We start from the raw sequence: 14,861 nt of genomic DNA, 5'->3' as shown, positions 1-14,861 counted from the left end.
TGTGTCATTATGCACACCTGGTCCCCATTCCCACTGATTGTAATTGTATAAATGTGTCCTTTGGTTCACGATTGGCCTGTCGGTTATTGTTCCAATGTTTGTTGGTCGTGTGAGTACCTGTGCTGCTTGTATTGATTACGGGTCTTTAGAATCATTGTGTGCGTGTATGTTATGGGTCTCGTCCTGGTGTATTTCTTTGAGGTACTCCGCGTTTTTGTTTTGGGTTTCAACCCTGTGTTTTGTATACGTGTTTGTTTGGTCTTCGTAGTAAAGTGAAGTAAAAAAAACTAAGCATTCTGCCTGCCTGTCTCCCGATCCCTTTATACAAATGTGACCGTGTCTTAGAGTGATCACTTGCATTGTATCATTTGAATAACTGGTTTAGATGGCAAAATGGCACCAATGATTACATTTCTCCATACAATCTTTACTACGTCCTCTAGACATACTGCCATGAAACTACAATATTTGAAAAATATGTTGCAATGAAATACACTTTGCAACTTTGATTTAATGCAATAAAAATGTCACCTACTTTGCTTGAGAACCAAAATGTGTGCATTTAGCCTACGAGATAGTTAGGGCCAGTTCCAGGCATAACCCACTGCGTACAAACGTCAGTTCATTACATTACACTACATTTTAGTCATTTAGCAGACGCTCTTATCCAGAGTGACTTACAGATTTTTCACCTAGCTCGGGGATTCAAACCAATTCAACGTCTAGTTTTGATTTACTTGTTTTTTTGTGTTACTCAGTTGGTGTCTCAATTTACTATTGAGAGTAAGAATGGTAGAATACACCAGGTGCAATTTCGAAATTTGGTGGTGCATCAGCAGTTTTTATCTTGTTATGACAGTCACTCAATTAGCCATGTCAGCAAAATATTTTTAGATTGACAGTTAGTCTAGCTAGCCATTTAAACTTTTAGTAATCATGCGGAATCCTGACCGGGCACACAGCGCACATGTCCAAGGGCCCTGACCTCCGCATTGATTTTGTCAGTCATTCTCCCTCAGATATCATATTAACATTGCAAATTCATTACAAAATGTGTAGAATTGCAGAGAACTGCTTTAAAACATTTTCAATACACCCCCATGACAAAATGTGAATTGCAGGAAATGAACTTAAAAAAACAAATTTTCTCCAAGAGGGGGGGTCACTAAAGTGTTTGCCCGAAGCTGCCCCCCAAACCAAATCTTGCTTAGTGCCCCCAGAAGGCTAGAGCTGGCTAAAGCTGGCGATAGAAAGATGTCTTTCATAGTCTTATCTTTCTTTACATAGGCTATTCTTTTTTGAAAGGCTAGACCACATTTGTCCTAATTACATGATTCTCATTTGCAACATGAAATCACAAAGATACAGTATCGGCAATTTAGTCTGCAATTTACATCCATGCACATGTTCTTTACAGGTAGGATTTAAAGTCAACTAGCCGATAAAGTAGCCTACAGAAATGCGTAACATTTCAAGTGACAGTAGTTGCCCAAACTGCTAGCCTACCGTTTTAATCCACGTAATGGGGAACGGAATTGATAAACTACTGAGAAATTATTCGAGGCTGAAAAAGGAAACAGAAATCCTTGAGAAATCCTCAATTTCCAACCCTTGATAAAACAATGACGTAAATTGTGACATCGTCAATAAATCTTGAGTTGTTGTATAGGTAAACCGTTTGTTCCAAAAAAATACAAATGTTCTGCCACAGTATAGAAAGCCGATTAGAGACGATCATGGGCTCTCAGCGCACGCTTCCTCGGGACTGCTCTCTTTCACTCACTCTCTTGCTCTTGCTCTTTCACTCACTCTCTTGCTCTGTCCCACCCTCTCATTTCTCATCCTGGTGTTAATGTCCATGCTCTAATCTCTCAAGTGATGCAATAATGTTTTTTTTGACGCGGATGCAAAGCAACGGGGGAATTCATTTCCATATATTATTTGATTTTCTTTCTTGAGAAAAAATAATACATTTATTCTAACAGCTTATTTTAGGAATAGTGTCATTCTATCTAACCAGAACTTGAACATGAATCATGTTTGAACAAATCAGTATCGTTTCTTCATGTCATGTATTTTAGAAGCATTTACTTGTGGAAACTACATTATTGGGACAATATTAATATACAGGGGGGTTCGAGGTTAATGCAACCTACTCCTAATGCAAACCTAGATATGCTCCATTTTGTTTAGCCATAATGCTATATAAATATTTTTTTTAATCCTTTATACAAAAAATATTTAAAATCTAAAGTTCTGCTATGTATTTATTGACTATTTAATTGCTAATTGTTTTAGAAAAATATTGATACAATACTAGCTCTTAACACTTTGAATCTGCAAAAATGAGAAATTAGTTGGGTGACGGTGATTTCAGATCAAAAGCTAGCATTGCCCCCCTCCCCATTACTGATAATGAAGTAGTAGATGCCTAGTTTCTATTATGGCTCAGTTTAAGTGCACACACACACACACACAAACTTACACACTTCAGCTCAGAGGCCCAGCATATGAACAGCAGATTTGAATTAAGAATGGAAAATGTATGTGTTTATGCAACAAATATTAGTGCATCGGTTCGCATCGAACCGAATCGCATTGATTAGTTCCTCTAATCAAACGAAATCTCACTGAATAGTTTCAAACAAAAATGTTGCGTTTCTGTATCATATCAGAGCCCATGTATCGAATCGTCTTGAAAGGGAAAGATTCACACCCTAGGAGTTAAGGGGGTTGGGGGAAGGGTTAGCTAACATTCTAAGTAGTTGCAATGTAGCTAAAAATTTGTAAGTATCTCACTGTCAACTCTGTTTATTTTCAGCAAACTTAACGTGTAAATATTTGTGTGAACATAACATTCAACAACTGAGACATAATCTGAACAAGTTCCACATACATGTGACTGACAGAAATTGAATAATGTATCCCTGAACAAAGGGGGGGTCAAAATCAAAAGTAACAGTCAGTATCTGGTGTGGCCACCAGCTGCATTATGTACTGCAGTGCATCTCCTCCTCATGGACTGCACCAGATTGGCCAGTTCTTTCTGTGAGCTGTTACCCCACTCTTCCACCAAGGCACCTGCAAGTTTCCGGACATTTCTGGGGAGAATGGCACTAGCCCTCACCCTCCGATCCAACAGGTCCCAGACGTGCTCAATGGGATTGAGATTCAGGCTCTTCGCTGGCCATGGCAGAACACTGACATTACTGTCTTGCAGGAAATAACGCACAGAACGAGCAGTATGGCTGGTGGCATTGTCATGCTGGAGGGTCATGTCAGGATGCGCCTGCAGGAAGGGTACCACATAAGGGAGGAGGATGTCTTTCCTGTAATGCACAGTGTTGAGATTGTCTGCAATGAGAACAAGCTCAGTCCGATGATGCATTGACACACCGCCCCAGATCATGACGGACCCTCCACCTCCAAATCGATCCCACTCCAGAAGACAGAACTCAGGGGGAATGCTCATTCCTTCGATGATAAACGCAAATCCGACCGCAACTCGTCAGTGAAGAGCACTTTTTGTCAGTCTTGTCTGGTCCAGCGACGGTGGGTTTGTGTCCATAGGCAATGTTGTAGCCGGTGATGTCTGGTGAGAACTTGCCTTACAACAGGCCTACAAGCCCTCAGTCCAGCCTCTTTCAGCCTATTACGGACAGTCTGAGCACTGATGGAGGGATTGTGTTGTTTTTGCCATCCTTTACCTGTCCCGCAGGTGTGATGTTTGGATGTACCGATCCTGTGCAGGTGTTTTTACACGTAGTCTGCCACTGGGAGGACAATCAGCTGTCCGTCATGTCTCCCTGTTGCGCTGTCTTAGGCATCTCACACTACGGACATAGCAAATTATTGCCCTGGCCACATCTGCAGTCCTCATGCCTCTTTGCAGCATTCCTAAGGCATGTTCACGCAGATGAGCAGGGACCCTGGGCATCTTTCTTTTGGTATTTTTCAGAGTCAGTAGAAAGGCCTCTTCCATGTCCTAAGTTTTCAAAAGTGTGACCTTAATTGCCTACTGTCTGTAAGCTGTTTGTGTCTTAACGACCATTTCACTGATGCATGTTCATTAGTTGTTTATGGTTCATTGAACAAGCATGGAAAATAGTGTTTAAACCCTTTTCAATGAAGATCTGTGAAGTTATTTCGATTTTTACCAAATATCTTTGAAAGACAGGGTACTGAAAAAGGGACATTTCTTTTTTTTTTGCTGAGTTTAGTTACAAAGTTCATAATTAGCAAAAATGACAAAGTTGTCCATGATGGGATTTGAACATGCAACGTTTGGGTTGCTAGACATTTGCATTATTCCTCTTATCAAACTGAATCACACCGAATAATTTCAAATTAAAATGTATAATTCCTGTACAGTATCGAGGCCCATGTATCTAGATATTTATCAAATTGTCTTGAAAGGGAAAGATGCATATCTCAAAGAGTTAGCTTAAGGGTTAGGGGAAGGGTTAGCTAACATGCTAAGTAGTTACAAAGTAGCTAAAAAGTAGCAAGTAGTTGCAAAGTTGCTAACTTTTGTGTTGCTAGATGTTCGCGGTATACACCTACCTATCCACCCTGACCAACCCCCCTCTTTTCAGTTAACCTTCTGTGTTATGTAACCCTACCATACATAATATATGACACTAATTTGAGTGTCCCTGATTTTTGTTTACTATGTTACGTCTAGTCTATGAGACCAGCCTGTCAGATAAGCTGAGGTCAGTTGTAACTCACTAAAGAAAATAGTTTGCTGCTCCTGCATGTAACCTTGAGTCACTGCAATGTCAGGACAAGTTACCCAACGCTGAGCTCTCTGACATCTTTTGTCTCCCCTTGTTTAACTCCCTCTATCTCCAGGCCTCCGGTAGAAGGCTAGCTTAGCAGCCGACAGATATGAATAATATGTCAGAGGATGCTGCAATAGTCACTCTATGAATTAGCCTATGCTGCTCCAAATGCAGTACACACCACAGTGACTAGCCTATGCAGAGTCACCAGAAAACGCTAACATTCGGTTTTCAGGGATACAGTATTTTCAACCTAACTTCCGTTTCCCCAGGAAAACGGAAGTGGGAACTCCAATCTCAGGCATCTTTCTATGCCTACTACATTAGGTTACACAGTGACTACTTTTCATTATTTTAAGCTTTAACTTTGAAATCAATTCACCTTAAGGGAGAGGCGAGAGCGGTTCCATCAAAGTTTCATCGAATGCGCGGTGCATAATTTTGTTTCCTTTTGAAACAATGTAGATGCGTGTCCCTTGGCAGAGACACAGCATGCAGATGAACCTGACTCCATTCTGAGTCAGTGGAGTTTTAATGATACTGGGAAACTTACTCCCCAAATAACTTCATCCGAGGGAGAGTTGGGGTGAACTCACAGTTGAGTCAGTCATGTTTTTGCTCTTGGCTCACACAGACTGGACACACTTTACTTGAATGTCAGTCAGTCAGTTAGTCATTCGTGTTTTTACTATCAGTTATCTTGGCTTACAGGGTTATTTTGACTTACATGTACTTGGCCAGACTTTGCTTGTACTCCCTCAGTCCTTAAACAGTCCTTTGCATCGTCGCACAACACATAGTAAGTGAAAGATTATGTTAAAATATTTTTTATTGAACACACAAGAATGGTGTATAGGTATTTTGTAGAAAAGACAAGTATACAATTCTTATCTAAACATAAAAGAGCAGACAGAAACAAAAATACCCAGAGTTCTAAGTACAAAGTAAATAATACAAAATAAGACATACAGAACAAGGACAGGTAAACAGAAAGAGGGCAGATGTCACCCCCTTCTTATCCCCATACCCCCCCATCCATCAAATCTGTCGTTCTGCCCCTGAACAAGGCAGTTAACCCACTGTTCCCCGGTAGGCCATCATTGTAAATAGAATTTGCTCTTAACTGACTTACCTAGTTAAATAAAGATGAAATAAATACAATAAAAAAACAACACTCCCAGGATGATCAGAAGCGGATCTGGGTCAATTGAAGTCTCCAAAACTTCAGAGAAGATCCCAAAAATTCCACACCAATAACCATGCAAGTTACAGCATAGGGCAAAGCAGTGGAGTAGTGTACCCTGCGCAGCATGACATTCATCACACATAGGGGATGTATCAGAAAATATCCTATGCAGCTTAGTTTTGGAATAGTGTAATCTGTGTAATACCTTGAATTGTATGAGACGATAGTTAATGGAGCAGGTGTGGATATACTCCAAGCTATCTTCCTAGTCTGCCACAGAAATGTCAGTCCCTAGCTCTTCCTCCCATTTTGCCTTAATGGCATTGTAGAAGGTGTGCGAACAGATTGAAAAGCGTCACATATGACGGACGTGCGTCATCCAGCAGAAACGTAACATCGCAGAGGTTAGCGGCCCAATAGTACAATATAACATTTGGGAGAGACAATCCTTCTTCCATCTTGGATTTACAGAGGTGTTTTTTACCTATCCTCTGTGTTTTATAATCCTGGATGGATAATTGAGTCCAGTTGTTTATGAAAGGACTTAGCGATGAATACTGGGATGTTCTGGAATAAGTAAAGCAGTTGTAGGAGGAAGACCATTTTAATGGCATTAATTCTCCCGAGCAAAGAAATTGGGAGAGTTCTCCAAAATGGTATGTTTGCCTTGAGTTTTTGCATCAGAGGGGACATTTTCTTTAAATAGTGAGGAGTATTGTTTGGTAACTACAATTCCTAGATAGGTACATTTTTCTGAAGTTCTGAAGTTCTAACCAAGAGGTGTTTTGCAACCGTATGGGCATTAATTCACTCTTGTTCAAATTTATTCTGTATCCCGAGAAGGTACCAAACAAATTAATCAAATCAAGAATAGCTGGAATACTAGATTGTGGTTCTGTTTCATAGAGGAGAATGTAATCTGCGTATAGAGAAATCATATTTAGAGTATCTTTATTATAGCCGTGGATTGCTGTATGAGATCTGATTGGCGATAGCGCGCAACCTTGCCTTGTCCCTCTATAAAGGTTAAATCGGGGCGACAAGGATTGGTTAGTGAGTATTCTCGCACAGGGGTTGCTATTTAAAAGCTGGATCCATTTTATGAACTCATCTCCAATATTACATTTCTGTAGGACCTTGAATAGATAGGACTACTCAACCTTTTCGGCGTCAAGCGATATAACGGCAAGGTCCAAGTTGGGTAAACTCTGAGAATACGTAATGTTGAAGAGGCGCCTGAAATTGAAGAATGAGTTTCTGTTCGGGATAAAGCTGGTCTGGTCTGAATGGACCAATTTGCCCACTAAAGTGCTAAGCCTGTTAGCCAGAGTTTTTGCTAAAATCCTTTGGTCTGTATTAAGGAGAGATGTTGGTCTGTATGACCCTACCTCTTCTGGATCTTTACCCTTTTTATGTATAACTGTAATAAACACCTCATCCAAAGTAGGTGGGAGAGCTCCATCCTCATTGGCCCGAACAAACATTTTGTGCAGGTAGGGAGAGAGCATGTTGCTGAATTTCCTGAATTCACCAGGAAATCCATCTGGGCCCAGGGTATTGCCACTCTTTAGAGATGTAATTGTTTCTTGAATTTCTCCAAGAGATATTTCCTTATTCAGGAAGTTGCAATCTTTGTGGTTCAGGGCAGGTAGATTAGTCTTCTAAAAAGTTCTTGCATAATTAAGGGTTAGGATCTCCTTTAGATGTATATAGAGTCTCGTAAATCTGACAGAATCTGTCATTGATGTCCTTGGGGAAGATAGTAATTCCCCAGTTGCAGATTTAACAGTGTGAATCATTCGGTCACTCTCAGTTTTTTGAAGTTGTCTGTTTCAGAAGTGTGTAAAGCCTTGAAAGAAATGTATTTTAAAAAAAATCCCCTGTCCCTGATGAACTAGACCCTTGCTTCCTACACCTAGCTGCAGACATCATTGCTCCCCCTTAACATGTATTTTTAACCTCACGCTTGTTATGGAAATCTGCTTTTGTACTACCTCTCCTGAAAGGTGGAGAACCTTTGCTACTTGACATCTATCGACCCATATCAAAATTGTCTGTACTGTCAAAGGTACTGGAGTCCTTAGTTAGTAGGCGGCTAAAGGTCTACTTCCAAGAAAACAACATCTTAAATGGAATGCAATCAGGTTTTAGGTCTGGCCACAGCACTGTTTCAGCAACATTTAAGGTTTTAATGACATCCACTGTGCTCTTGATAAGAAGTTACATTGTGTGTCTGTTTTTATTGATTTGTCAAAGGCTTTTGACACCGTGGACCACGCTGTGTTAGTGCAAAGGTTAAAATGTTGTGGAATTACTGGTCATGCTCTAGATGGATTTTTAATGGCGGATGGTTGTAAATCTGAGTCCATAGAGGTGTGCTCAGGTGTTCCTCAAGGTTCTATTTTGGGCCCACTGTTGTTAATTTTGTATCTCAACAACATTGGGGATCTTATTAAAACAGCGGATGTTCATTTTTATGCAGATGATACTGTATTTTATTCAAGTGGTAGTAGTTTATCTTTAGCTTTTGAAAATGCCCAAAGAGCATTTAACATCATACAATAGAATCTGTATGATTTAAAGCTGATTCTAAATTCGGGTAAAACAAAATGCATGGTATTTTTAAATGCCAGGCATGATACAAATCATGTCATTGCTACATTGGCTGGACATACTATAGAGCAAGTTAAAGTGTACAAATATTTGTGTGTGTTGATGATAAGCTGAGCTTCACTGTGCATGTAGAGAACTTGATAAGGAAGCTCAAGCTGAAAATATAATTTTATTACCGGCATAAGGCTTGTTTTTCTTTTGAGGCCAGGAAGGAGCTGGTACGATGTACATTACTGTCAGTTTTAGATTTTAGTGATGTTATATATATGCTGGCCTCAGCCACTACCCTGAGAGCACTTGATTCAGTGTATCATGCAGCCCTCAGGTTAATTTCAAATCAGAAACGTCTAACACATCATTGTGATCTCTACAGCGCTGTTGGCTGGTCGTCATTGACCTTGCGTAGGCTTAAACACTGGTATACACTGATTTATGAGGCCATATTGGGTAAAATGCCATTTTATCTCCCTTTTTTTTTGTCAGGTCAGTAAATAAACATAAATTACAGTTCCATTCTGATTTGCTTCTAACAGTACCAAAAATTAGAATAGGACATTGTAGAAATAGTTTTAGTTACTTAGATCCGTGGTCCTGGAATTCTGTCATGAACATTTGAAAATGTGATCTAGTTTCGTTGGTGGAGTTTAAACACTTGATCGATGTCCATATCATAGAGTGTAATTGTTTTTAGGCCAGCTGTTTTTAGTCAAGATGTTTGTGTTTTTCATGTACAATGTTTTTGTTGTACTGTATGTGTGTTTATAGTTTTCTTTAATGTTGTGTTTGTGTATGTACGTTTTTTTGTCTGAAACGTTGTTCCCCCTGCTGCTATTGGACCAGGTCTCTCTTGGAAAAGAGATGTTATCTCAATGAGAAAAAAAACATAAATAAAGGTAAAATAATAAAATAAAAAAGTAATTTGTGTGGTTTGTCACCAAACTCAAAATATTTTTGCTTGGCAGAGAGAAAAGATTTAGCAATTTCAGCTGAGAGAATCTGATTATATTCACGTTTTGAAGCTGTCATTTGTTTAATGTTTCTCCATAGATGGTGTGAGGAGCTGAGGATTCAACCTCCAGACCAACTAGTTTGATACGATGTCACCCAATCTCAGGTAGAAGGTGAGTGGACTGTGGTCAGAGATTATAATATCATGATACCTCGCATTACAGGTGTAAGGGAGTAATTTCGCATCAACCAAAAAGTAGTCAATTCAGGTAGAAACATTGTGAACATGAGAGTAAAGGAGTATTCCCTGCCCGTTGGGTTACCAATCCCCCATATATCAAATAAGTTAGAATTTTTTATGTAGGTATTCAAGAATTTGCTTGAATAGGAGGTAGGGGTATGTCGGGTAGAGGATCTATCCAAATATTGGTCTAGCACACAATTAAGGTCCCCCTCTCCAATGACCAGGTTAGTATGGGAGATATCTGGAATCAGGGCAAAGACTCTTTTGAAAAAATGTGGGCTCATACATTTTTGGCCCATAGATATTCAGTAGAGTTCAGAAGTAGAATGGATCTTTCCTATTACGATCATATAACAACCCTCTTTAGAATGCCAGCATCCCGGAATTGCCTCTTCACTGTTGATGTTCAGACTGGTGTATTGCAGGTACTATTTAATGGAGCTGCCAGTTGAGGACTTGTGAGGCATCTGTTTCTCATACTAGACACTCTAATGTACTTGTCATCTTGCCTAGTTGTATACCGGGGCCTCCCACTCCTCTTTCTATTCTGGTTAGAGCCAGTTTGTGCTGTTCTGTGAAGGGCGTAGTGCACAAAGTTGTACGAGATCTATAGTTTCATGTCAATTTCTCGCATGGAATAGACTTCATTTCTCAGAACAAGAATAGACTGACGAGTTTCAGAAGAAAGTCCTTTGTCTCTGGCAATTTTGAGCCTGTAATCGAACCCACAAATGCTGATGCTCTAGATACTCAACTAGTCTAAAGAAGGGCATGTTTATTGCTTCTTTAATCAGGAACAACCGTTTTGCAAAATGGTTTTCTAATGATCAATTAGCCTTTTAAAATGATAAACATGGATTACCTAACACAACCTGCCATTGGAACACAGGAGTGATGGTTGCTGATAATGTGCCTCTGTACGCCTATGTAGATAGTCCATTAAATATCAGCCATTTACAGCTACAATAGTCATTTATAACATTAACAATGTCGACACTGTATTTCTGATCAATTTGATGTTATGTTAATGGAACAAAAATGTTTTTCTTTCAAGAACAAGGACATTTCTAAGTGACCCCAAACTTTTGAACGGTAGTGTACACACACAATAATAATAATAAAATGCTAAGAGAAAAGAATTAAGTACAAATAATAATTATATGTACACACAGCTACACATATATACACAAACACCACAGGAGGCTGGTGGGAGAACGGGCCCGCGGCAATGACCGAAGCACAAAACACCAACATGATATCCAGGTGTCTGATGCCACCCCATCTGACCCGGCCCAGCCATCACCACCAGTCCCCTGCAAACAATAGATAAAAGATATGATAATAATAATAGTAACCTAGTAATAAAACAAAAATGTGGGAATATAAGGACATCCATCCGAAAGTGTCAATGATCAAACCTGGCAAGCCACTCAAACGGGCATCGCACTAAACCCCAACGACAGGTCAGTCGTCCAGCCAGAATGAAAGTGTAATGAGAGCTCTGACCGCCCTCTATTTGCCGGCTCAGCGTCTTACATGTCCGGGAGCAACAATACAACTTCAGTCGGCAGCCCTTGTTGAGACCGTTTAAGATTTCACCTGCTATGGCTCAGTATGGATTCGAGTCCAAGAGCACACCCTAACACACAATGACAAGGCACTCTAACCCATACCGGGGATTGGTGTATATTCCCGGATACATTTCTCTACGTCCAAAACTCAAGGAGAGACAAATCTTCTCACCAGAAGGAGGGGCAATTCTGAGTCTGGCAGGGAAGAGCAAGGCTGGGGGAAGATGGAGTTTGCAGAGTTTGGTCATGACATCCCTCTAGTCGGCAAGATGCTTTGCCACATCGGGCGCGTAATCATCATAGACACGGAAGGGATGTCTTTCATGTAACAGGTTCATTCAGCCTTCACGCAGGTTAGGAAGGTTATGACGTCTGGACCGGCCCTCTAGGTCGACCACTTTCACAGAAAGCATCTGCACACTATCCTGCAAGGACGTGCATAGCTTCTCTAACTCGTCGATCCTACCAGCGTTGAATTCAGAAGCCTTCTCAAGGTCCACAATACTCTGGCCCTGCGAAGCAACCGTTCAAATGGTGCTCTCAATTTTGGTGTCCAGTTCAGCAATAGTAGCCTTAAAATCCTCAGCTATAGCAACACGTAGTTCTCCCAGAGCCCGGATAAGTCCTGAAAGTGTCACATTATTACCTGTGCCTTCTGCCATGTCTGTCTCGTTGTTTGGTGGGCCTCCGATGAGGATTTATTGTCCTTTAGTTGCCTATTACTCGGCATGTTCACATAAGAAGTTACAATTTCGTATTAGAAAGAGACTAATGTTGTAAAAAGTGCTGTAAAGTAGGTTAAGTTAGATTGTTTCACAAAAAAGTTGCGAGAGCCTCTCTCAAACACGGCCGTTCACTCCAACACACTAGCTCTGCCCCAACCATAAGTGAAAGATGTGATAAGCAGTCACGATATCTAAAGTAGGTATTGATATCATAGGAATGTAAGCTTTCAAGGCTAGCTTGCTGCATAACTGAATGTAAGTTATGTTCAGAGGGTACAGTGTACACATTTGTAATTCCAAGTATGGATTGGGATCAGAAATCAGTCCCATAGCATTTCTCCACACCATCTAATTTTTGTGTGTGCACTTATTGATTGATGGGATGATCCACTAAACTACTTTGGGGCTGGTGTCTGTAAAATGTTACTGCAGACAATTAGCCAAATGATGATACATCTGCTCAAAAATCATAATCACAGGCCATGGGCTGCAACACTTTTATTTATCCCTTTTTTTAAACAAAATTACAATGCAATATTGTTGATTCTCTGTATTTTCAAGTATTGTGGTGGCAGCATTATGTTATGCGTATGCTTGGCACGAGCAGGGACTGGGGAGTTTAGAGGAAAACCCGCCATGGTCTTCTGAAAACCTAACCCTGGGACAGAGTTTTATTTTCAGCGGCACAATTTCAGCTAAACTTTTAATGCCAAAAACACACCAGAATGTCTTTCCAAGAGGTGTTCCTGAATGGTCCAGTCTCGGTCCTGATTTAAATCTGTTTGAAAATCAGAGATAAGATTTGAATACTGTTGACTGTCAATGATTCCCACCCAATTTACTGAGCTTGAGTAATTTGAACAAAAGCAATTGATATTCAGTGCATTCGGAAAGTATTCAGACCCGTTGACTTTTTCCACATTTTGAAATGTATTAAATCATTTTTCCCCTCATCTACACACAATGTCTTCGACCTTATGGCTTGGTTTTTGCTCTGACAACTGTCGGACCTTATATAGACAGGTGTGTGCCTTTCCAAATCATGTACGATCAATTGAATTGACCACAGGTGGACACCAATGAAGTTGTAGAAACATCCCAAGGATGGTCAATGGAAACAGGATGCACCCAAGCTCAATTTCAAAGTCTCAGGGCAAAGGGTCTGAATACTTATGTAAATCATCTAAGAAACCGTTTTTCACTTTGTCATTATGGGGTATTGTGTGTAGATGAGGATTTTTTTGTATTTAATCCATTTTAGAGGCGTCTGAATACTTTCCGAATGCCCAGTATGTTGCCCTAAGAGTTGTCCAAGGTTGGTCGAACCTTGTTCAAAATGATTCACAGCTGTAATGGCTGCCAAAGGTTCTTCCACCAAAAGGGATGTGAAGACATACGCAGTCAACGCATCTTAATAATGAATACAATAAATCTAGGACATTTTCAAACATTTGTCTTTCATTTTGAACCTTGTGAGTAGGTTGTGCAGATCGATAGGAACAACATCTAATTGAAACCTTAGATTTAAATTTAAGGCAGCAAAAATGTGAAGACTGTGCAAGGGGTGTGTACACTTTCAGCGACTGTATATTCATGTTCTCCTTGTTTTTGTCTTATCCAGAGTATAGGCTGCACAGTGACATATTCAGCCATTCTCATGCAGTACATTACAATAGATAATAAAAAACTGGGAGGACAATAGTGTAGCGTCAGGGTATGTCTGTTAACTGCATGCCATTTTAATGATGTTATCTGGGAGACATTAACTAACATTTTGGTTCGAAAATGCTAATATTAACTGTTGGTGGCAGTCAAAAGTTCAACCAAACCAGTGTCCATAATATGCTTTCTGGGTAATGGAGCAAATATATATTTGTAATTTGGGAGAACTCTCTTTAAAAGTCATACAAATGTATGTCTTGCATTTATTTTTTGTTTGTGTAATTATTCGTGTTCTAACTTTACCACTCCTATCCAGTGCATGAGCTGCATCAGTTAATTAGCTCTGAATCAAGATTTATCTGACCCCCTTTGCCTGAAAGTCCAATTTCTCACTGAATGTAGAGGACTTTTGTTCAGGTGCTTATGTCATCAATTGGATTCAAAGGCTGAAAATAAAAAACAACCTCTATTATGGTATGGTTTGCTAATGTAATATTTGAATCTCCCATGATCCATGTTATAAACGGAATTAAGAAAATCATGCAAAAACGTAGAATTGAGGACACATGATGATTCCTCATCTGCTAGTCTACTACACCATCATTCTTTCCAAGGTGAAGGACTTTCATGGAAGTCCAACCACCCATGCACCTCACACACAGTCAAAAAACCAAAGCCAAACATCTCACCATGTTTAAGAAAAACTCTTGGTGACAATTGGTGACAAACACATTTCAAATTCGTCAAAGATGAACATGCTGACCAGCCAAACAAGAACCTCTCTTACTCACCTCTGTTAGTCCCAATGGAGCTGTGAAAAAGACGTACTGCCTAGCGGGAAGAACAGTGTGCAATAACCACTCTGAATTGAACAGAAACAGACATTGTTCTGCGGATGCCGTCAAAGATGAACATGCTGACCAGCCAAACAAGAACCTCTCTTACTCACCTCTGTTAGTCCCAATGGAGCTGTGAAAAAGACGTACTGCCTAGCGGGAAGAACAGTGTGCAATAACCACTCTGAATTGAACAGAAACAGACATTGTTCTGCGGATGCCCGGTCCCAAGGAGTCTCTCTAAACATGGGCTGCATAGCTGGGCTGGCTGCTGCTTATCGTCCTCCTCAGC

At 40.2% G+C, this 14,861-nt stretch overlaps 1 protein-coding gene across 5 annotated transcripts in view; it reads right to left on the bottom strand.

The window, feature by feature from the left end:
• Window positions 1–14,661, bottom strand: part of LOC115103975 (sodium/calcium exchanger 1-like) — a 53,738-nt gene extending 39,077 nt beyond the window's left edge. For 4 of the 5 annotated variants that reach the window (XM_029625060.2, XM_029625063.2, XM_029625061.2 and 1 more), the window contains exon 1: window positions 14,525–14,660. The gene's annotated coding sequence lies outside the window, so the exon portion shown is untranslated. Of the gene's footprint in view, window positions 1–14,524 lie in introns of all 5 variants that reach the window. The other variant, XM_029625057.2, reaches the window with a different exon arrangement.
• Window positions 14,662–14,861: the final 200 nt, after the last annotated feature.

Source organism: Oncorhynchus nerka, linkage group LG21 (assembly GCF_034236695.1).
Source record: "Oncorhynchus nerka isolate Pitt River linkage group LG21, Oner_Uvic_2.0, whole genome shotgun sequence".
Classification (NCBI taxonomy): Eukaryota; Metazoa; Chordata; class Actinopteri; order Salmoniformes; family Salmonidae; genus Oncorhynchus; species Oncorhynchus nerka.
The sequence above is the reverse complement of the archived record's forward strand: the minus strand, read 5'-3'. Positions and strand labels throughout refer to the sequence as shown.